This window comes from Mirounga angustirostris, unplaced genomic scaffold (assembly GCF_029215605.1).
Source record: "Mirounga angustirostris isolate CCGP_5_RB_7025 unplaced genomic scaffold, mMirAng1.0.hap1 SCAF_15, whole genome shotgun sequence".
Taxonomy (NCBI): domain Eukaryota; kingdom Metazoa; phylum Chordata; class Mammalia; order Carnivora; family Phocidae; genus Mirounga; species Mirounga angustirostris.
The window spans coordinates 56,200,586-56,222,624 of record NW_026991723.1 but is presented as its reverse complement, the minus strand read 5'-3'; positions in this window follow the sequence as shown (position 1 = coordinate 56,222,624).

The following is a 22,039-nucleotide window of genomic DNA, read 5'->3' as shown; positions in this document are numbered from 1 at the left end:
AGATGATTCTTTATGTCAGTCAGGGTCCAGTCAGGAGATAGAAACCATGCCAGTTATTTTAACAGAGAAATTACTATAAACAGTTCTTAACCAGGTAGTAGAGAACTGGAAAGGCAGACAGGGAACACAGAGGTAGTAACTGCAGAAGGCAGCTATCACACTTAGGACTGGGGGAACAGAGGGAAGAAGCTAAGACTGTTATACATGCTTCTCGGAACCAGTAGGTGCTGGTATCTCTGGGAAAGGGAGGGGAGGATGGTACAATGTGGCTGGTGCTGAGAAAATTGCAAACAGAATCTCTGTGCTATAGGAACAAGCTGCTGAGGTCAGGGTAAAGAAGAAACACTGCTGGGGCCCTGCTGACCTAATGGGAAGCAGGCAGGAAGTAGCAGGCCACCTCTCCCTTTTTTAGGTCTTACTCTAGCACACTGTTCCCCCAACCTCCACTGGAAAAGCCTCACAGGAAGCAGCTGGCAATGGGGAAATGGGGTGTGCAGGGTCTCGCCCTAGCATCACAAAGCCAAATGTGGAAGGGTGGGCTTGGAGCTGAGAGGCAACAGCTTAATAACTGGTGTAATCTTTAAGGTTCCTTCCAGATTAGAGTCTGTGAGTCAGGTTCTGAAGCCCATGAAGAACTCTGGGCTCTTAGAGAGTCAGCATGGTATGGTAGGATGACACTGAGTTTTGTAGCCATGCAGATCTGGATTGGAATCCTATCTCTGACTCTTACCAGCTATGGGATGTTGGGCAAGTTACAATGAATTTCTCTGAGGCTTGTTTCCTCCTCTGTAAAATGATGATATCAATACCTATCTCACAGGGTTATTTGATACTTAAATAAGAATGGGCCTGTAAAGTACCAGGAGGAGTGTCTGGCAAATCAATGGTAGCTATTATTATTAAGGATACTTGTTCAATGAGTGTCTGCTGATTGGCTTGTTCCCTTTGTTGGTTGCACAAACTGATGTCACTGTTCTGTTTCTTACACTCAGATGTGGCTTGCTGGATCATGATGGGGAGCCTGGGTCAGTGGTGGCCAGGGAGTCCCATGGTCCCTGGGGCCCCAGGGACATTTATGCAGTTGCTCTTGGTTCTCAGAGTGGGATCTAGTAGGCTGGCTTCCGAGTGTGTGTTCAGTACCAGGCAGGGACATGCACCCATTATTGTACTGCAGCCAGTGGGCTCCTTGGATGCTACTCAAGCCAGAGGCAAGAACTTGATTTCCTTGGCAGAAACGCTATACACTAGGAGAATCATTTATAATCTTTTCTCTCCACTCGGCATAGTTGATATCCTCTTACTTTCTTCTAGGTGAGCTCTTAGACTAGAATAATAAGGAAACACAGACTATTCAGTATTATTGATGGCATTAATAACTAATATTTATTAGGGATCCATCTTGTGCCAACTATTGTACAAGGCCCTTTAAATGCACTACCCCTAATCTCGAATGCTATAATGTCAGTTTTATTTTCTCTGCATTATCTACAAAGAAACTGAGACACAGAGCTGTAAAATAAACTTGCCTAGAGCTTTTAAATAGTATAAAATGGAGCCAGGATTAGAACCCAAGTTTGTTGGATTCTAAGCACATTCCTTTACTATTAAGCCAGACTTTTCCCAATACTGATTAAAAGTAGCACAAATTTAACTTAGAAAATATCTGGATTTCTAGGCCACATGATGGTAGATTACTTAGTAGAACCCCTACTACACTTCCTTCTAACTTTCCATTATAATGGTTTAATGGCATCTGATTAACACCCCTTGATGCATCTTTACCCAGCTTCTCAAGAAAATACCTAAAAAACAAAAGGATGAATACTGAAAACACAAATTCACAGTTTTTGGTATGATTTAAATCTGCTATAGAGACTATTTTATTTGGTCAATATTCTATCAGTTATTGGGGAGGAAGTCTATTCAATTAAAAATATTTTTTTTACCCCCAAATAAGGCAGTTAGGCTTTTTTTTTAAGATTTTATTTATTTATTCATGAGAGACAGAGAGAGAGAGAGAGAGGCAGAGGGAGAAGCAGGCTCCCAAGGAGCAGGAAGCCCCGATGCGGGACTTGATCCCAGGACCCTGAGATCATGACCTGAGCCGAAGGCAGACGCCCAACCATCTGAGCCACCCAGGCGCCGGCAGTTAGGCTTTTATGTGAAACCATTCACCTAAAAGTTACCTCTCTGACAATTTTTTCCCCTTAAGATTTCTAAGTAATTTTGAGCTTGTCTGCTACAAGTGTCACAGGCATTATGATTAAGTAGTAATATTTCTCAGAAAGCCCAGCACTTATCATAATCATCCAACCTATTCTAACAGGTCTAAGATAGGTTTAGCTAGAACGGGTTCAGCTAGATTCTGCTTGACATGAAAGAAGCTTCTGAAAATACAGATTTCCAGAAGTTGTAGAAACAGTGCAGTTGGGTTGAGAAAACCCATTCATGGACTGCTTTTGCTTCACCTCACATTGGAGGGCAGTGCTGCTTGCCTGAGAGAGGGTAGAAGGTGCCTTGTTCTCCCATTGCCTGGGCCCTGCCTCAGAAGCCTCAGGACCATGCTAACAAAGGATTCTCAATTTCCTTTGGAAAGATCAACAGATGAGAATATCCAGGGACATTAAAACAATAGTAGTAAGGCTTTTGCAGCCATCAAAAAAAAAAAAAAAAGAAATCTTGCCATTTGGCACGATGTGGATGGAACTAGAGGGTATTATGCTAAGCGAAATAAGTCAATCAGAAAAAGACAAGTATCATATGATCTCACTGATATGTGGAATTTGAGAAACAAGGTAGCAGATCATAGGGGAAAGGCGGGAAAAATGAAACAAGATGAAACCAGAGACGGAGACAAACCATAAGAGACCCTTAATCTCAGGAAACAAACTGAGGGTCGCTGAGTGGAGGGGGGTGGGAGGGGTGGGGTGGCTGGGGGATGAACATTGAGGAGGGTATGTGCTATGGTGAGCACTGTGAATTGTGTAAGACTGATGAATCACAGACCTGTACCCCTGAAACAAATAATACATTATATGTTAATAATAAAAAAAATAGTAGCAAGGAAGAATATTTTTGTTCTTTGATATGAAAAAATAATAGAAAATCAAAGAAATTAAAACATGAACCTAGTATGCTCCAATGAAAATTGGGATAAAGATAGAATTTGAATTGGGATCACCAAATGAATAGAGTATATCCTCCGGTCAGTGATTCTAAATTTTTTAAAGCTTTTATTTATTTATTTGACAGAGAGAAAGAGAGAGAGTACAATCAGGCAGAGGGAGAGGGAGAAGCAGGCTCCCGCTGAGCAGGGAGTCCCATGTGGGACTCGATCCCAGGACCCTGGGATCATGACCTGAGCTGAAGGCAGACGCTTAACCCACTGAGCCACCCAGGCACTCTGACCCTAAATATTTTAAAATTATTCCACTGTGTGGTGTGTAAAAACATTTTAATACATATTAATCTAATTGGATCTTCCCAGGAGGATCAAATGAGTTAGGCAGTTTCATCTTTTAATGCAGACAAATCTGTAAATATTTTCCTTTTGAGTTTATCCATTGTTTTGTGAATTTATCCCAAACTTTTAAACTCCTTTCTAAAAATTTATGTCATTTTCTGGGGCACCTGGGTGACTCAGTTGGTTAAGCGTCTGCCTTCGGCTCAGGTCATGATGGGATCAAGCCCCACGTCGGGCTCCTTGCTCAGCGGGAAGCCTGCTTCTCCCTCTGCCTGCTGCTCCCCCTTCTTGTGCGCTCTCTCTCTTGCTCACTCTCTCTGACAAATAAATAAAATCTTTATAAAAAAATTTATGTCATTTTCAGTTTTTACAATGGATTAACTAAAATTAATTTAGTAAATAGAGTGAGGTGAGGATGTAATATAATTTTTATCATACAACTAATTTATTGTTCCAGTGCAATTTATTGAATAATTCTATCTTCCTTCACTGATAATTGAGTTTTATACAGTGGTTGTCTGCTGCTAACAGGTGGCCCTTTCATCCTATGGAATGGATTAGAAGCCTCATTCTTGGGAAGTGAACCATTGTTTTTGAACCTCTGGTTCTTGGGTTATCATTTCTCCATAGCTGTGGTTTTCAGGGCTATGGTTTTGCAGAGCTATGGTCTTTCTGTGGAGGTGCCTCTTCCATTGTCAGAAACTCTTAAGTTAGCAAATCTTCCTTATCCTGAATGCCAGTGGGTCTTCCTGAAACTTCAACCCACTGGTCCTTATGCTGAGTCTAATCCATTCTCAGCTGCCATATCATCCCCTGGGTGCTTGCCTGCCTTCCTTCCTTCCTTCCTTCCTTCCTTCCTTCCTTCCTTCCTTCCTTCCTTCCTTTGTTTCTTTTTAAATTTATTTATTTTGAGAGAGAGAGCGAGCAGGGGGAGGAGCAGACGGAGAGGGAGAGAGAATCCTTAAGCAGACTCCCTGCTGAGTGCAGAGCCTGACGTGGGGCTCGATCCCAGAACCCTGAGATCATGACCTGAACCGAAATCAGGAGCTGGACCCTTAACCCACTGAGCCACTGAGGTGGCTTCTATGTGTCATTCCTACTCCTTACCTCCAACTATTTACCTCATTTGATGGGTAGGCATTATCACTCCATTTTGCAGAGGACTGGGATTCAGAGAGGTTTATCAACTTGCTTGAGGTCACAGAACCAGTAAGTGACCCAGTCAGAATTTATGCTCCTTTCCAGCTGACTCAAAAGCCTATACTTTTACCACTACACCATGCTATTTTTTTAAAACATTTTTCTTTATTGTGGTAAAATATACATGACATAAAATTTATCATTTTAACCATTTGTAAGGTTACAGCTCAGTGGTATTAAGTACATTCAAATTATTGTACAATCATCAGCTATCTGTATTTTAAGCATTTAAAGACAGCAGGGGCATCTAAGTCTATTGATAGTGGGCCAGAAGATCATTAATTAAGATAATTATCCTACATGTGTGTGGGCCAGTGAATTTCCACTTGGTGACAATGGCTTGGTGAATAGTTATTTGGATATGACTCAAAATGCTCATCTGAATTTTGGAGGTTTATTTATATTTATTATCTTTTGTCAGGAATATCATCATCTTCCAACTTCAGGAAACTAAACAAGAATATCTCACTATTATGTTATTAATTACATTCAGTTTTAATTACAATTGCTAACTGATCCCAGCCTGCTAGTTTGACATCTGGGTGCAGCAGGCATACCACAGTAGTGGCAGACAGGTAAATACAGCAGAGAGCTCATGCGGGTTGCTGAATTAGATAAATTAGCGGTGCCAAAGACCTCAAGGGGTCTACTTTGGGGGCAGCAGCATGCTGGATTTCTGGGAAGGATGGGTATCAGGATTCCTCTAAGTTTTCTTTCTTTCTTTTTTTTTTTTTTAAAGATTTTATTTATTTATTTGACAGAGAGAGAAATAGCGAGAGCAGGAACACAAGCAGGGGGAATGGGAGAGGGAGAAGCAGGACCCCGCCGAGCAGGGAGCCCGATGTGGGACTCGATCCCAGGACCCTGGGATCATGACCTGAGCCGAAGGCAGACGCTTAATGACTGAGCCACCCAGGCGCCCCCTCTAAGTTTTCTCTTTACCAGGTTGAACAACCTTGTTTTTCTTCATAAAACACAGAATCCAAAGCCCTTTATTGAATGGCCACTTTCCAGCCTGCTGACTGCTGACTAACATTTCTTTCCAAGTGTGGCTCCTGGAATGGAGCCTATCATTCCTGTCATGATCCTGCCAGGGCAGAGCAGAACACACCTGCCTGACTCTGGGTGGGATGCCTCCATCCGTGCCACCCCAGATGGTGCCTTCATGTTGTAGGCTCGTGTTAAGCTTGTGGTCAGTTCAGACTCCAAATCGGCTTCGTATATATTATTATTATGACACTAGACCTCCCTACCTATGTCCTTGTGAATTGGCCTTTTGGACTTATGGATAAGACTTTATTTCTATCAATGGTGGAAAATATGTGCTATGGACCTTGTTCACATCCAAGGATTTTTTTATTGGCACTTTTTCCTCTGAGCCTAATAGGCCTCAGAATCCTTCTAAACACAATGCTTCAGTTAGCCTTTACCAGTCATGTCTCAGAGTTGGTACACAAGTACTTGCTTTGCATGGATTCATATTATATTTTATCTCATATTTAACCCATCAGAGAAAATGATAAATCAGGGTACATTTAGGACTAGAAGACTGGGGTGGTGACTAATGTAACAGAGCTTGATAGAATTAATATCACAAATGTTTAAAAAACTAGAACATTGATTGCAGCAAAAGTACAATAGTTATTATTTTAAAAGCCTTCGTTATTTTTGACACATCTAAGGCCTTATTTTGTGAACAGGTTGTGTGAGAAACTTAATCAGTTTGCAAAAATCATGATTGCATTTTCCCTCAGTAATTTAGTTTCTTTCTAATCCCTGCCATTCTCTCTTACCCTGTATAGCTGACTTTAGATTCAGGAGAAGTTAGGGGAGTAGGCACATTGCTTTTTCCCCTCTTTTTTTACTCCCAAGACTGATGGGGCAATGTGTTCAACTTTGTTTCCCTCTTAAAATAAAGAAAGGAAATACATGGGGAGGCACTGGGCCAGCAACAGTTTACATTGGTTAGGAGACACTAGGTTGGGAGGACATTTGCAGTTTTGCAGAATACTCCTGATATTGAAACTCATCTCTGAGATACAAAGTAGCCTGCATATCTGGCAGCCACAGACTGACTAACTCCTAGTTCTTTACCTTTGCAAGGGGCTCTGTAGCTTTCCAGGCTCAGCAAACCAAAGCATCACTGACTTCTTTTTTTTTTTTTTAAGATTTTATTTATTTATTTGAGAGAGAGTGAGAGCGAGAGCACGAGTATGGGGGAGGGACAGAGGGAGAGGGAGAAGCAAACACTGCCCAACACGGAGCCTGACGAGGGGCTTGATCCCAGGGCCCTGGGATCATGACTTGAACTGAAAGCAGATGCTTAACCCTCAGGGCCACCCAGGCGCCCTTCACTGACTTCTTATATGTGTATAAAAAGCATATTGCGGACTATAAAGCAAGGCACAAATGATCGTTCTTTTAATATGCCGTATTTCTTTTAAAATATCTCAGGAGGGGTTTCCTTATGTGCCCTTGACTTGGGGCCATTCTAATGTTGATGGAGGATATTTTCAGAACCTGGTTTTTGAGAACTCTCAATTGTTAGATGTTAGATGTTCAGGTTGCTCTTCACCTCTCCTTTTTCTGATTCTGACCAATGGGGAACACACATAAGGAATAATAGAGAGACAATTACCACTTGTTTCATAGGTAGACAAGCTCCTGATACCCAAAGTAAACTTTGGTAAAAGGTGGATTGGTGAACCTGACTCTGGTGTGAAGTTGAAGTGTATGTTTCTATCACCCAGCCCAAATGTAAGTCATTAGATTCATATGCTCAGCCACATGACAGAGTAAGTCAGTAAGTAAAGACCTGCAGAAAAGATAAAAAAGTCAAGTATCTAACCATCGGCATTCCAGGACTACATGCCTGCCACACCCACCCCATCATAGATTGAACAAGAAGAGTGGCAGGCCTGGGGTGTCTGTCCAGGGGTGCTTGCCATGTGGAGCAGGAATGGAACAGTGGTCAGTACAGTCATGTTTTAGCAATGATACCCCCCGGTAATTGTAGCACACCCTAACTGTGTGACCCATCAGACAGCCCAGTCATTCAGTGGAAAGTGAGTCAGGGGTAGGAGCGATCAGAGCATTCCATTTAATCTTCCTAAAAAAGGGGAGAGGAGGCAGAAGTCCGTTCATCTACAGCTGGGACAACAACTATAAATATTCCTTCCCTCAACAGCATCAGTTTTGAAAAGTAATGCTGTTGTGCTATCCCTTGGAAGATGTCTCATTTGTGATCTAATCCAAGAATTGATAATTGGGGAAACAAGCTTTAAGCTGAAAAGATGGTGGAATTTTGATTGGAGAAAAATATTATAACTGGAGAACTCCCCATGGATAATCTGCAAGCCAGTCATTGGTTTATGCAAAGCAGCATGTGTGCCTCTGTGCTGATGGTGCAGATGTAGTAATTAACCACACCGAAATGCCAGCCACACACCTGGGATTTGGGGAGAGCCTTCTCCTTCTTCAGGAGTGGGGGTGGGGGACTCCAACTTAAAGAGAAACAAATGTATGAGAGACAGGTGTGGAAAGACTTTGAAAAGTCTTTGACTGCTTGGCTTGTGAAAATTGCCTTTGTTTCCAAAGCAACAGTATTTTTGAGGAAAACAAAACTTTTCTTGGTGTGAGAACTTTCTCTTTGCTTTTGTATTTTATATTGGAATGTGCTATGGCAATGTTAAAAAACCATGAATGAATTTCAGAAATTGCAGAAATCAGGGTTAGGATCTGGCTCTCTTACCTATGGGGGACCTTGACCAAGTTACTTCACCTCTCTGAGCCTCGGTTTCCTCATTTAGAGTGGAGATAATCATACCTAGTAAGTTAGGGTTGTTGTGCAGATTAGAGATATTAGATCTATTGTGCCTGGCCCAGAATGAACTGTGATGGTGATGGTATTTTTTTTCTAAATACTTAATTCTGTATCACAATGGGTGGATCTGCAAGCTTTATTTGTGTACAACACTAAATCCAGGAAGATATTTGTTTTTTTCTGTGCTCAGAAAAACTAGGTCAAATTTTAAAGTGGGAATTAGGAGATCATGTTCCAGATAAATCGTTTCTGGTTTGTATTATTGATTTTCCCAGAGAATTAGATCATCCAAACATTTGCAGATTCTTTGAAGTCTGCATTAAAGTGCCAGATGTGGTTATTGTGACAGAATACTGCCCATAGGGAAGCTTGATGGATGTTCTGCTCAATGATGACATTCCTGTCAACTGAGGTTTCCAGTAAGAGCCGGGCATTTGAGTGGTAGGAAACATAAACTAGTGAAATTCTACAACCAAACCCCATTTCCATCATTGTTCCTAAGGATCTATTGTCTTCTGAATGTATTACCTTGAAAGAGGCTTTATGTCTTGGGGCATGGATGGGAATGGGTGGATCATTATATCTACACAGGAAGGCCTAGAGAGGATTTTGAACTAGGCCCACCCACTCACTGTTGCCTGGGAAGACCTGGCTGGAGATGCTAGCAGAAAGTCCTGTTTAGCATCTAAAGAGTATAGCTACAAGCAACAGCAAAGAGTCTTGTAAGTAGTAGGCACAGACTAGGTCTAATTAATATACCTAACAAATACTGTGCTGGGCACTTAAGGCTACAAAAATAAATAATATTTCCTCCCGTCAAGAACATCTTGGGCTCGTGGGAAAGACAAACAGAGTTATGGAACAGTTGATAGAAGTCCTAAGGGAGTGTCATGTGCATGGGAGTAGCATCTAGTCCAGACTGAGCATGGGGAATGGCCTATGGAAGGTATCCCAGTGGAGGTGAGCTGAGGAAGAGTAGAAGTTTGCCAGGAAAATGGGAAAAGAGAAGTAATTCCAGAGAGAGGGAACAGGGTATGTAAAATCTAAGAGAGGATGGTCCAATTTGGGATTGTTAGTAGATTAGTATGGCCAGAGCTTAGAGATGAGGGTGGAGGCGAGTGGTAGGAGTGGTGAGAAATGAGACCAGAAAGATAAGTAGGTAGTCCTGAAATGGGCCAAAGTAAATAAGATAATTTAGTATATTACAAAAATGGAATTTCAAATACGTGAGGAAAGGAGAGATTGTTGGAATAAAGGATTCGGGATGACTGTCTAGCCATTTGGCAAAAAAAATATTAGATCCCTAGTGCACACCTTTAACCAAAATTAATTTGGGGACAGCTTTAAATTTCCAGTATGAAAACTGAAACTTTAAAAGTACTAGAAGGAAACACTTATATATGATTATATGACACCACAGTGAAAATTAACAGACATATAAGTATTTGGGAAAAGTATTTCTAACATATCTCTTACTGAGGATAACTGTAACTATAACTGAGTTGATATCCATAGCCTTATGGATATTAGCAATGTAAATAGCATAATACATAACTTGTCTGTTAATTATAGACCAGTCTATGAACATTTAAATTTATTTATTTTTATTTTTTATTTTTTAAAGATTTATTTGAGAGAGAGAGTGTGGGGCAGAGGGAGAGGGAGAGAGAAACTCAAGCAGACTCCGCACTGAACACAGAGCCCAACATGGGGCTTGATCCCACGACCCTGAGATCATGACCTGAGCTGAAACCAGGAGTTGGATGCCCAACTGACTGCGCCACCCAGGTGCCCCTAAATTTATTTTTAAATGTGACATGTACAAGTGAATCAGATTTATTTGGAAGAAATATTCACTTTTTTTTCTGGATAATTATGACCTCATAGCATTCACAAATATGGGTATAGTTGAGCTTATTTGAAACAATTCACAGTGGATCTGCATTTCACAGATCAGGAGTAATCTCTGTGGATTTTTAATTTGCTCTAGATGAGGGATTTCACATCAAAATGTCTTTCTGCAGGTATGCCACTGTTTCGATTGCTACGTGAAGTGACTCAGTCTTGGTAAGATTCTATTGAACATATATATATATTTTTTAAAGATTTTATTTATTTATTTGAGACACAGAGAATGAGAGACAGAGAGCATGAGAGGGAAGAGGGTCAGAGGGAGAAGCAGACTCCCCGCCGAGCAGGGAGCCCGATGCGGGACTCGATCCCGGGACTCCAGGATCATGACCTGAGCCGAAGGCAGTCGCTTAACCAACTGAGCCACCCACGCGCCCTATTGAACATATTTTCAAGCGAACCATCATGGAGTCTGCATCTCCATTGCTCAGCAATGAACTGTGTGCCCTATCCTAGCAGACAATGATGTTTTGTCTGATTTGTTCATATATATGAGAGAATAAGATAAATACTATCTATCTATCTATCTATCTATCTATCTATCTATCTATCTATCTATCTATCTATCATCTATCTATTTGAATAGCTTATGCTTTTGAAAAAGTACTGAACCAAAATTCCACTGTAAAGTCTTCTAGATAATAGGGTGAGTTTCCCCATCCAAATATAGGCAGACTGAGTTAAAGGAGAGCAGGACTAAAAATACTCTGGCTGCATCTGGAACACAGGGATCCTCTGGGATTTGGTTCATTTGACCACATTCCAATCATAATGATGTTGAGCATGGATTTTGTTCCCCAGGATGTTGAGTCCTTAAATAAATTCTTCTCACCCTTAGGATTTGTTTATTTATTCTAAGAAATCCCTCCAGGTTTATAAATTCCAAAAAATCACAAAAATTATACATATTTTCAGCAGACATTAAAGCTGTCATAAAAGACATTGATCATAAGAGAAATAGGAGGTGAGTGAGGGTGGGGGCATGGTTCCTTGAAATTAGTTTTCATTTAATTATTTTAAATGTAAAACCCTTGGGAATTGTATATGTTGACCAATGGTTTCATGTTTTTCTGAATGCCATTTAACAGATAAATCAAGGGACATGGGAATTTCATTGAGAACAATTGAACATTATTGACTGCTCTTGGTATGTTTGAATAAATGCAAAGAAGAGCTGAAGGAGAGATGACAGTATATAATAAGAAAATCTGTCTCAACTCTCAGATCAGAGGAATCATGAAATTTTGATGGTAATGGAAAATTTACTTTATACCAATAACTATACTGTTTGGGTTCATAGGTTCATAGGCTATTCCTATTTCCCCCAATTATCTTGTTATTACCCAGCTTTAATATATGTTTAAGTAAATTAATTTTCAACAACAACCATGCAATTTAAGTGTAATCCCACAGAGACTGAAAACAAAACTGAACAACAGACTACTGTTCTTCATGGGGAAAGGCTCATACTAGTCACTATATGTCATAAATATCTAAAAGTGGACTCTCTTAGACAAGTGCAGATGAGCAAGGTCATTTCTATACTGAGTACTAACTGTATATGGAACTTGTCTATGGCAGGGGCTGGGCTGACATCACTCTGTCCTCTACAGGAGTGAGCTGAGTATGTGTGTGGGAGAGAGAGGGTGTGGGTTGTGCAGGACAACAGGGAATAAAGGGCCTAAGCAGCATTGTTAGAGCTGGTCAGCCCATATTGGGGAGCTGGGAATGACTGGATGACTAGGATGGGTCCTTTGGTGGTGATTCTTAAATGCCAGGCTGAGAAAGTCACACTTGATCAGAAAGGAGCATTGTCAGCTCTTAAGTGGTGGGAATGACATAAACAGAATGGAGAGACAGGTATTGGTGGCAAAATTGAATTTTCTTTCCCTCATGATTAATTAAGACACTTAGTAAGGGCTCAAGGCTAGATCTCATAAAGGAATGCCTAATTCACAGTGTAATTCTAAATACTGTTAAAAAAATGAATCATGAGTTGATACACTTGCTAATTTGACCCTTTTTACTTGTCAGAGGGAGGCCAAGGGGTTGAATCAACCATCTCAGCTTGTCTGAAACTGGAGCTGTTAGGTGGAAGTCACCTTATAGATTATTTATTTGTGCCATTTCATTTTCATATGAGGCAACTGAGACCCAGAGAGACTGAGAAACCTGTTTAAGGCTCCATCTTGCTCCCTTATTCCCATGTAGTTCTCTGGTAGAAGGACACAGTTTTAGTCCTGGGCTCCCTGTTTCTCTCTCTCCAACCCTACTTCCATTATAATTTTGGCTGACCTTAGTATCCATGAGGATGTGTTCTGTTCTGTCAGTTCTTTGACCCCCATTTTCTCCCACGATCTTTTTCTTCACCTGTCTCAGCTACCCATTTCTATAGCACACCTGGGATATTATCATTACACATAACTGGATCACCTCCACATCTCCATGTCAATATCTCACTTTTTGATATCCACCCACCCCTTTTTTTTAGTGAGTTCCCTTCAGTTTCCCAACTCCACCAATGCATTAGGTGGGATATCCAATCCACTGACCTCATTATACTTCACTTTCTTTCATACCCCATTTTTTTCCTCACCTGGCTTAGATGCCATGGTCCATCCCTGATATAGATTAATTTGCCTAAACTCCTGTGTCTTATCACAAACTGACAAATTATATATGTTTGGTATATTTGCTATCTTCTGCCTCTGAACTATACACTCTTTGAGGGCAGGGCCTTTGTCTGCTCTGCTCCCTGCTGTATTCTGAAGGCCTAGTACGTGGTTGGCACATGGTAGGTGCTCAGTAAATATTAGTTGAATGAATAAATAGATCAGTGAAAGTGAGCATAGTTTTCAGAGGGATTAAATTTTACTTTTGTCTAGAGAGTTTGGCACATGCTTCTGTTTTGATTATTTCTAATACTAAGTTTTAATTTTTCTTTAATTCTTTTCTCTCCTCCCACAGAAAGAAGACTCTTGTTCTGTTAGGCATTCCAGTGTCTCTCTCTTGAGCTAATTATAGGGAAGCCTGAGAATCATTGTCCTTGCCCTTCAGGGTATGCAGAGGTAAGGAGGTGAGGTGGGAAAGGGAACTTGATCATCATCTGAAGTCATCAGCTAAGCATAAACCCATATTATGTCTTGGAAAGAGATATATCAACAAAAGTAACCTACCGCATCAAGTAACAACTTTTTGGCATTTTCCCGGGCTTTCTAAGCCCATTTCCAGGTAGAGATGATCCAGTAGGCAATTTGAATATGTGCCAGGAACATGGAACAGAGGCTCAGATGGAGATGGAAGTTTGGGGACCACCACTACCTAGGGCTGTAATGTAGCCATAGATAGAGAGGAAACCTTCTAGGGAGAAGATGTAGAGAGAGAAGAGATAGCAGAATGCTGAGATGGCAGCCCAGTATTTCTGGAGAGCTCTGGTGCCATTAAATACACGATGACAAAGTGACACATATGATGAAGAAAACAAGGCAAGCATGTTCATATGCAGTGTGCCCCATCCACAGATACAGCTATGGAGCCGCAATACCCATCATTTTGGGATTTAGACATGTATATGTGTTTATGATGATTTATATAATTAATTTACTAAAACACAAAATGAGAATTGTGACTTTGAAAGGGTTCATGGGACAGTGGTGGAGTGGAAAGGATCTGCCAGGGATGTTACAGAGTCCTTCAGTCTAGCCCCAGACATGGGGTTAATTGCCCTCCTGTGCTTGAATCTCCAAGCCTCTGGCATCCTAGCATCTCTGGGCTAGTTTCCTCATCTTTAAAATTAAAAAGGGATACTACAGGGTGCCTGGGTGGCTCAGTCGTTAAGCGTCTGCCTTCGGCTCAGGTCATGATCCCAGGGTCCTGGGATCGAGTCCCACATCGGGCTCCCTGCTCTGCGGGAAGCCTGCTTCTCCCTCTCCCACTCCCCCTGCTTATGTTCCTGCTCTCGCTATGTCTCTCTCTGTCAAAAAAAATAAATAAAATCTTTAAAAAAAAAAGACCCTAGCTATAAAATAAATAAATAAATAAATAAAAATAAAAAGGGATACTACATCAGTGAATCCTGGGGTGGTCCTGCCCCTAAGAGCAGGTTTTGTAAGTGGTCTGAAAAAGTATATTGAATTTTATAATCAAATTTCATATTTATAAAATTTATAAAAATCACATGGATTGATTTTGTAGTTCATGCTTTTGGATGTAAAGCTCAATCAAATCCTCCTGGCTGGTGGGGCTAACATTAACAAAGATGGGGAACACTGGGACTCAGATGATTCCAAGTTGTCCAATTCTGCAGTTCTGTTCAGAATATCAGTAAATCAGTGCCTGGATGTTACTCTTGATCACTGCCTTTGATTAGGAGGTACAAGAAAAACAACCCATCTCAAAGACCCACTTTCAAACAAATAAAGATTTTATATAAGACGAATTTCCCAACACAGTCTGGTAGAGATGATGATGTCTTTGGTAATTTTGGGTGACTTCCCAGTCCTCACTAACTGCACCCAATTAGGTATGGATTTATCACAGCATTAAGGGCAGATCTCACTAGTGCACCCCTTCATAGCTGGCTTGGTTACTGGATCCTAAAGGGATGATAATTATAAGTGAAGAGCCCCTTATGGAAACCCCCCTGCCTTCTAGGTGCTTTCCAATAGAGATTAATACATAGGGAACAAAGTATTCTCATGAAATAATTTCTCTTTGTGTTGGATGCTTAGATGGAGAAATATAGCAAACACAGAAGTACTTATAGCAGACAAGATCCGAGACCTAATGCATGAAAAACAAAAAACCACCACCTGCTTATTTTATTGAAATACAATGTCAGTAATAAAGGCTGATTTGGTTAGTTCATGCATTTCTATTTAACTTATTTCTCTGGAATGCTCTTTCCTGAGAGTTAATTGCTGAAGCCATGGAAATAACACTTTTACATCTTTGATTTTAATTCTGTGTTCTGCTTGCATGGATTTTTAAGGGTCAGTTCTCATTTCACTAGGATTTTGGTAACTCAGTGCCTCTAACAGAAGTCAATGTGCGTTGAAGGTAGAAGACAAATCTTTACTTATTACCAAGGAAAGGGTTAAATGTCAGCACTGGATCTTGGGCAGCTGTGCATGAGTCTTGCAAGGAAGTGCCCAGTCTAGGGGGAGGTGGGGCTGGGAGAGCAGTCCTCCTAGGAAGCTGCAAGGGGAGGTGCTCAGGCAGGTAGAGGATTCCAACTCCAGCAGTGTTATGGAGCAGTATGATGTAGACATGGTTCAGAACTTAGGCTCTGGAGTGAGCCAGAGCTGGATTAGTGTCCCAGCTCTGCCTTTTTCTAGCTTTATGATCCTTGGGCAAGTCACTTTATGAGCCTCAGTTTCTCCATCCCATGTAATAGGGGTTAAAAACTGTACCAACTTCATAGGAATGTCATATTAAATGAGTTAATGCATGTAATGCTCTTAGTAAGTGCCTGGTACAATACAGAGCTCGATAGATATGTTGATGATGGTGATGATGATGTGAACAGACAAGATCTTTGTTTGAAGGATCTGCCAAACCAAGGAAGCAAATAGGCAGCAGGTACCTGGCAGAGAGGGTGACCATTATATCCCCAGGCTTAGGTGCCTAGGCAAGGTCCACCAGCATTCCAACAGATTGTTCCCATTATCTGAAGGACCAAAGTTCTCTGTCCTCTAGCCTATTGGGTGGGCTAGGGTTGTTCAGTATGTGCCAAACATGGAGTTCCCCCATGTGGTTATTTGTGGAAAGCTCAGTTTCCCCAAGCACAGTACTTCTCAATCCTGGCTGCATATTATAATCCCCTGGGGCTTTCATAATAAACTAATGCCTGGGCCCCACCTCTCAGACACTGCTATAATTATTCAGGGGTAAAATTCAGGCATTAGTATTTTAGAAGCTCACTGGTGGATTCTGATGTGCAGTCCTGCTTGGAAACTACTGGCCTAGCAGTTTAACAAGTAAACTAAGCATTGTTTTAAGCAAGGGAATCAGTAAACATCTAGTAGCAGTGTAATTGCCAAACCCATAATTATTTAATAACCAGTAGGGATAACTGGTTCTTCTTCTGTTTGACCTGTTTCTAGCATTTGACACCATTGACTCCTCCCTTCTCTCTGAAGCCTTTTCCTCACCAGATTTCCCTACTCGCTCTTTCCTCTTCACCTCCTACTGCCCAGCAGGCTCCCTCTCAGTTTTTTAGCAGCATCCTTCACACACACTTTAAATGCTTAGAGTTTCCTGGGGTCTGCCCTTGGCATGCTTTTCACTTGTTCTAAACCCTCTCTGATTTAACTCCCACACCCAGCTGCCACCACTACCTGTATGCAAGCGTTTTCTAGTCCTGGAGTTTTAGCTCTCCATCTGTCTTGAGGTCTGGGTGTGTAAGTTCCAGCCATTGACCTGGATGTTCTGGGCCACCTAGACTACAGCTGTATGCAGTCTTTCTATTTATCCCTAACTGCCTTATGGCAATTCCTCACTTTTAATGCTTTCTTTACATTCCTTCTTAATCTCGCTCCCAGAGGATCACCTTGCTCCACCATCCCTCCTTCCCAATTATAGGCTTTAAAGTGTGAAATTGACCAATGTCCCCCCATTTCCAACTATCACTAACCTTATCAAATAAAGGCTCATCTTTACCTTGTTTCTTCTTTTTTCAGAGGAAGAGCTGTACCATTTGTTTTTCCAAGGCCAACCTCTCTACTTAGGTTCTGGATCCCATCTTGCTGACTCTTCATTTAGACATTGAATCAATACTTATTATTTACTATGTGCTAGGCATTGTACTAGGCAGATAATACAGCAGTGCACAAGACAGACTGAGTCTCTGCTTGTGTGGAGCTCATAGTCTAGTGGAGGAAGATAGAAAAGATACAAAGTAACAGGTAGTTATATGATGTATCAGGTGGTGATAAATGCTAGAAGAAAAATAAAGCCATGTAGGGATTGAGTGAGTGACTGGGAATGCAGTTTTCTGTGATGTGGTCAGAACCCTGAATGAAGTGAGGGGCATCTGGGGGTGGAGGGAATGGGAGGCACACAGGCAGGCACATGCTTGGAGTTGGACAGACAGCATGGGGGTCAGTGGAGTGGGACAGTTGGGCAGAGAAGTAGAAGATAAAATAAAAAGTAAAAACAGGGGCAGGCTTATAGCCAGACAAACAATATAAACAATACCCTACTCTAGCAGGATTACATGTTACTTTTGTGTGAGGACTGAATTTTGTTCATTTTTGTGTCCCTGGTACTTCACCCAGTGCCCAGGACATGGTAGGTACTCTGTAAATATTGTTTGGAAGCCTGACTGCATTTTGTATTACTTAATTAACAATGAATACAAAAAATAACAATATAGTCATATCATGCTGTATTTATAAGTATTTAGCATATTACCAGGGTAGATTGTGAATATGTATCAAAAATGGACTATTGAGACAGAATTCCTGAGGGAAATACAAAAATATCACCCTATTTCTTTCACTGAAAAAAGACAAATTTGATTTTGGGCACCTGGGTGGCTCAGATGGTTAAGCGTCTGCCTTCGGCTCAGGTCATGATCCCAGGGTCCTGGGATCGAGTCCCACATCGGACTCCCCACTCAGCGGGGAGCCTGCTTCTCCCTCTGACCCTCTCCCTCTCATGCTGTTTCTCTCTCGCTCGCTCTCTAAAAAATAAATAAAATCTTTAAAAAAAAATTTGATTTTACCACTAGTATTAGACTCCAATAAATATTCATCCTTTATCCCTCTAGGGGGTCCCAAGCTTTCTGCAAGTGAAATGAGCACTAAATGTGCCTGGCAAATCACTCCGATTGTTTCTACCCTGTAGCCAGAATGGAGATCTTAGTTGGTTCCTTCTTCTAACAGCTTAAAGATTCAAATAATGTTAGATTTTTTAATCCCCCAAACTAGAGGAGTCAGGGTAAATTGTCCTTGTACCACCAAACTCCCCGTGAAGAAGGTAATAGCCTGCTCTTCCTAACACTCCCGCCCTGCCCCCCCCCCCATCTCAATGACCAAAGTGCTCAGTCAGTAAAAATTACAGGCAGAGCTTCCATTCCTCCAATTAACTCTCCTGGTATCTCTGTCCCTGATAGCACCCATGACCCCATCTCCACACTGGCTCCAGGGAAGCCCGGGTTAGGGAATGTGCTTGGCTTGGTATCAATCAATCATGGCCAGGCAAACAATACAAACAATACCCTACTCTAGGGGCGCCTGGGTGGCTCAGTTGGTTGAGCGTCTGCCTTCAGCTCGGGTCGTGATCCCCAGGGTCCTGGGATTGAGTCCTGCGCCGGCTTCCTGCTCAGCGGGGAGCCTGCTTCTCCCTCTCCCTCTGCTGCTCCCCCTTGTGCTCTGTCTCTTTCTCTGTCTTTCTGTCAAATAAACAAATATTTAAACAAACAAACAGTACCCTACTCTATATATGGAACACAGAACAATCAAAAGTACGAGTGGTGACAAATGATGCTACAGACATGAAGATTGGGCCTTGTGTGTCCTTTTCCTTGAGGATAATTAACTGTTCTTTTTTTTTTTTTTTAAGATTTATTTATTTTAGAGAGAGAGCAAGCACGAGTGGGAGGGACAGGGAGAAGAGAGAATCTCAAGCAGACTCTGCGCTGCGCACAGAGTCCGATGTGAGGCTTGATCTCGCGACCCTGAGATCCTGAGCTGAAACCAAGTCAGATGCTTAGCTGACTGTGCCACGCAGGTGCCCCAGATAACTAACTATTCTAATTCATAGCTGATAAAGGCATGTTACCAAAACAAGTTGCTGATGACCTAAGACAAGGCCAACCTTGCCAAACTCAGAGTAACCTGAGTGCATCTATCTTTTTCAGGTAAATTAACATAACTGGAGTTAGGATTTCAACTCAAAAGGCAGAGAGATCAGCAATCTACAGTATTATAAAATTTGTGCATGACTGTTAGGAGGTGGAGAGCAAATCCTATCTGCAAAAGAAGAAAATGCAGGCGTTTGAGTAAAGTGGCAGTGAGCTTAGCACTTAGGCATGCTGTTAATACAGTATGTTGCAGTGATTTGGTTAAGTCCCTCCACCCCCACCACTTTTCTTTTTTTAACTTAAATCAGTTTCTTAGAGCTAAAAGGCATCCAGTTTAGCAAAAACAGCAGGAAATTGCTTTAGAAAGATATACTTCTTCATCTTAGGAAGTGTGTTTTAAAATCTGAAGTAAATAGGCCATATAGTTCTTCCCTTCCATAGCGAAGGTCATCTTGCCTGGGAGCAAGTTTTGAAAGTTCAATGAAAAACTCCTAAATCGAACTTGTAAATTATAAGGTTAAAACATTCTATTTATTTATTTGTCAGAGAGAGAGAGAGGGAGAGAGGGAACACAAGCGGGGGAGTGGGAGAGGGAGAAGCAGGCTTCCCACGGAGCAGGGAGCCCGATGTGGGGCTCAATCCCAGGGCCCTGGGATCATGACCTGAGCCGAAGGCAGACGCTTAACGACCGAGCCACCCAGGCACCCAGGTTAAAACATTCTAAACATTTTGCTTAACAGGAGTTTGCTGCAGCAGTCAAAGCAGTCAGTCCCTAACCGGGGGTCAAGGGGTCCTCCCTGTTTCACTGATGGAGAAAGAGAGCATAGAGTTTAGAAAAGCTTAGAGTCATGCCTTGTCACTGCTGAAGACACTCTCCTGGGTAGGGGATCGGAGGGGGAGGCAGAAAGCCTCTTTCCAGCAAAGAGTCTAGTATGAACTCAAAATAATTTATCTGAAGAAATGAAAGTGCCACTGACATTCAAGAAATAAAAGATCTAGAATGCATGCAGGAATCAGGATAACTGGCAAGCAAATGAACCTCAGCCTGGGACTTCTCTAAATGAGTCTTACACAGCCTTCCCAATCATTGTGAGTCTCTTGTTATATAAACCCACTCACTTGATCGACAGAAACAGGGAGAGTCCAGATGTTAGGGGATGGTATTCCCATCAAACAAGCTGCCCTAGCTTTGATCAACACAGTCTGAAGCAACACAAAAAACAAAAACAAAGATTACCCCCCAAACCAGACCAAAACAAAAAACCAACCAAACATATCATAAACAATGAAGAATATTTTCTAAAGCAATTAACTGGCCCATCACTTTCCAGTCTCCCTGGCTCAGAATTCTGAGAGCTTCAAAAAATTGTGCTGAATAAGGAGGTACCATTGCTTAATCAGGTCTTGCCAATTATTTTGCCTGATTTAACTTTTTTCTACCTCACTGCCCCTTTCCTGTGGCACTGTGGGCTTCACTCCGCTTTCCAGCGTCAGCCTGCAGTACAGGGAGTGGCCAAGCTGCACTGGACAAGTGGATACACTTGTTCCTGAACAAGCTTCACACCACCTTCAGCAAAATTATAGGTCATTATGATGTCTACATAGTAGAGACAGTCAGAGTTGCATGTGAGTAGTTGTTGATGATTGGACAGTCCCTGAGACATGGAACAATATCAAATGGCAGTGGAACAAAGCTAGGAATTAAGAAAGCAAATAATTTGTATAAAAATTCTAACTTTCCTAAGTCATAATCTCCTAGGAAGCAATAGTTAGTGGTCTCCATTATGCCTTTGACATTTTCCATAGTGGGCACCTAGAAAATGCCTATTGATTTGGCTTGAGAACCATTTTTATTCAATAATAATGGAAATAAACTGGTTTTATACTTTTTCTGGGCGGTCAGACTCTTGGGCTTGACCTTTGAACCCCCATTTGTTCACATTGGTATTTTCCCTTTCCCCTTACCCAGTGAGAGAAGGAGGTGAATCTTGAAAGATGGTGTAGCAAACATGGAACAATAATTAGATAAAATGGTATGAACAATCATTATAATTTCTAATTTCAATTTTAATTGTATAAATTGAGACAGGAACAATGAAATGTTTCATTAGCCATCAGGCAAACTGAAAATAGATTTGAAATATTTATAATTAAAAAATATTTACAATTCATCTATTCAGTTTGTAATTGTTGAGAATCCAATCTGTGCCAGGCACTGTGTTAGCTCTGGAGGTTATGAGGGTGAACATGACATACAGGATTTCTGCGTGCAGGAAATTTACAGTCTAGTGATATATAGAAAGACTGAGACCAGTAACCACGTTGAAGAGGGAATGAGGCTTCTCCCATTTTACCTTCATTACTTGACCTACAGGTCACGCAATTCACTGCATGCTTCATTGTGACTCACACAATTCCTTTTATTTCCACTCATTACTGAAAAATACTGCATTATGAAGTTAATGTTGATGAAACTATTGTGCTTGTACAATTCATTGTGTTTCTTTTCATTACTGGAAAACACTGCATTATAGAAGTAAAGTTGCTATCATACATGACTATGTCATCATTTGCTTTGTATTTAATTTTTCTCTGATTGAGCTTCTCTTCCCTGTGCCTCTAATTCAGAATCAATGAACAAGTGTTTAGACCCAAACATACTCCCAGTAAAGGATGAGGATATTTAACAGATCTATTAATGGGTAAATATAGGACACTACATACTTAGTAAGCAGGGATGCTGATTTTCAATAATCTCTGTATTTAAAGGATTTTCCTTCATTCACCAAGGGTAAGCTCATTATATAGAAATGTGAGTGAGGTCATTATACTATCT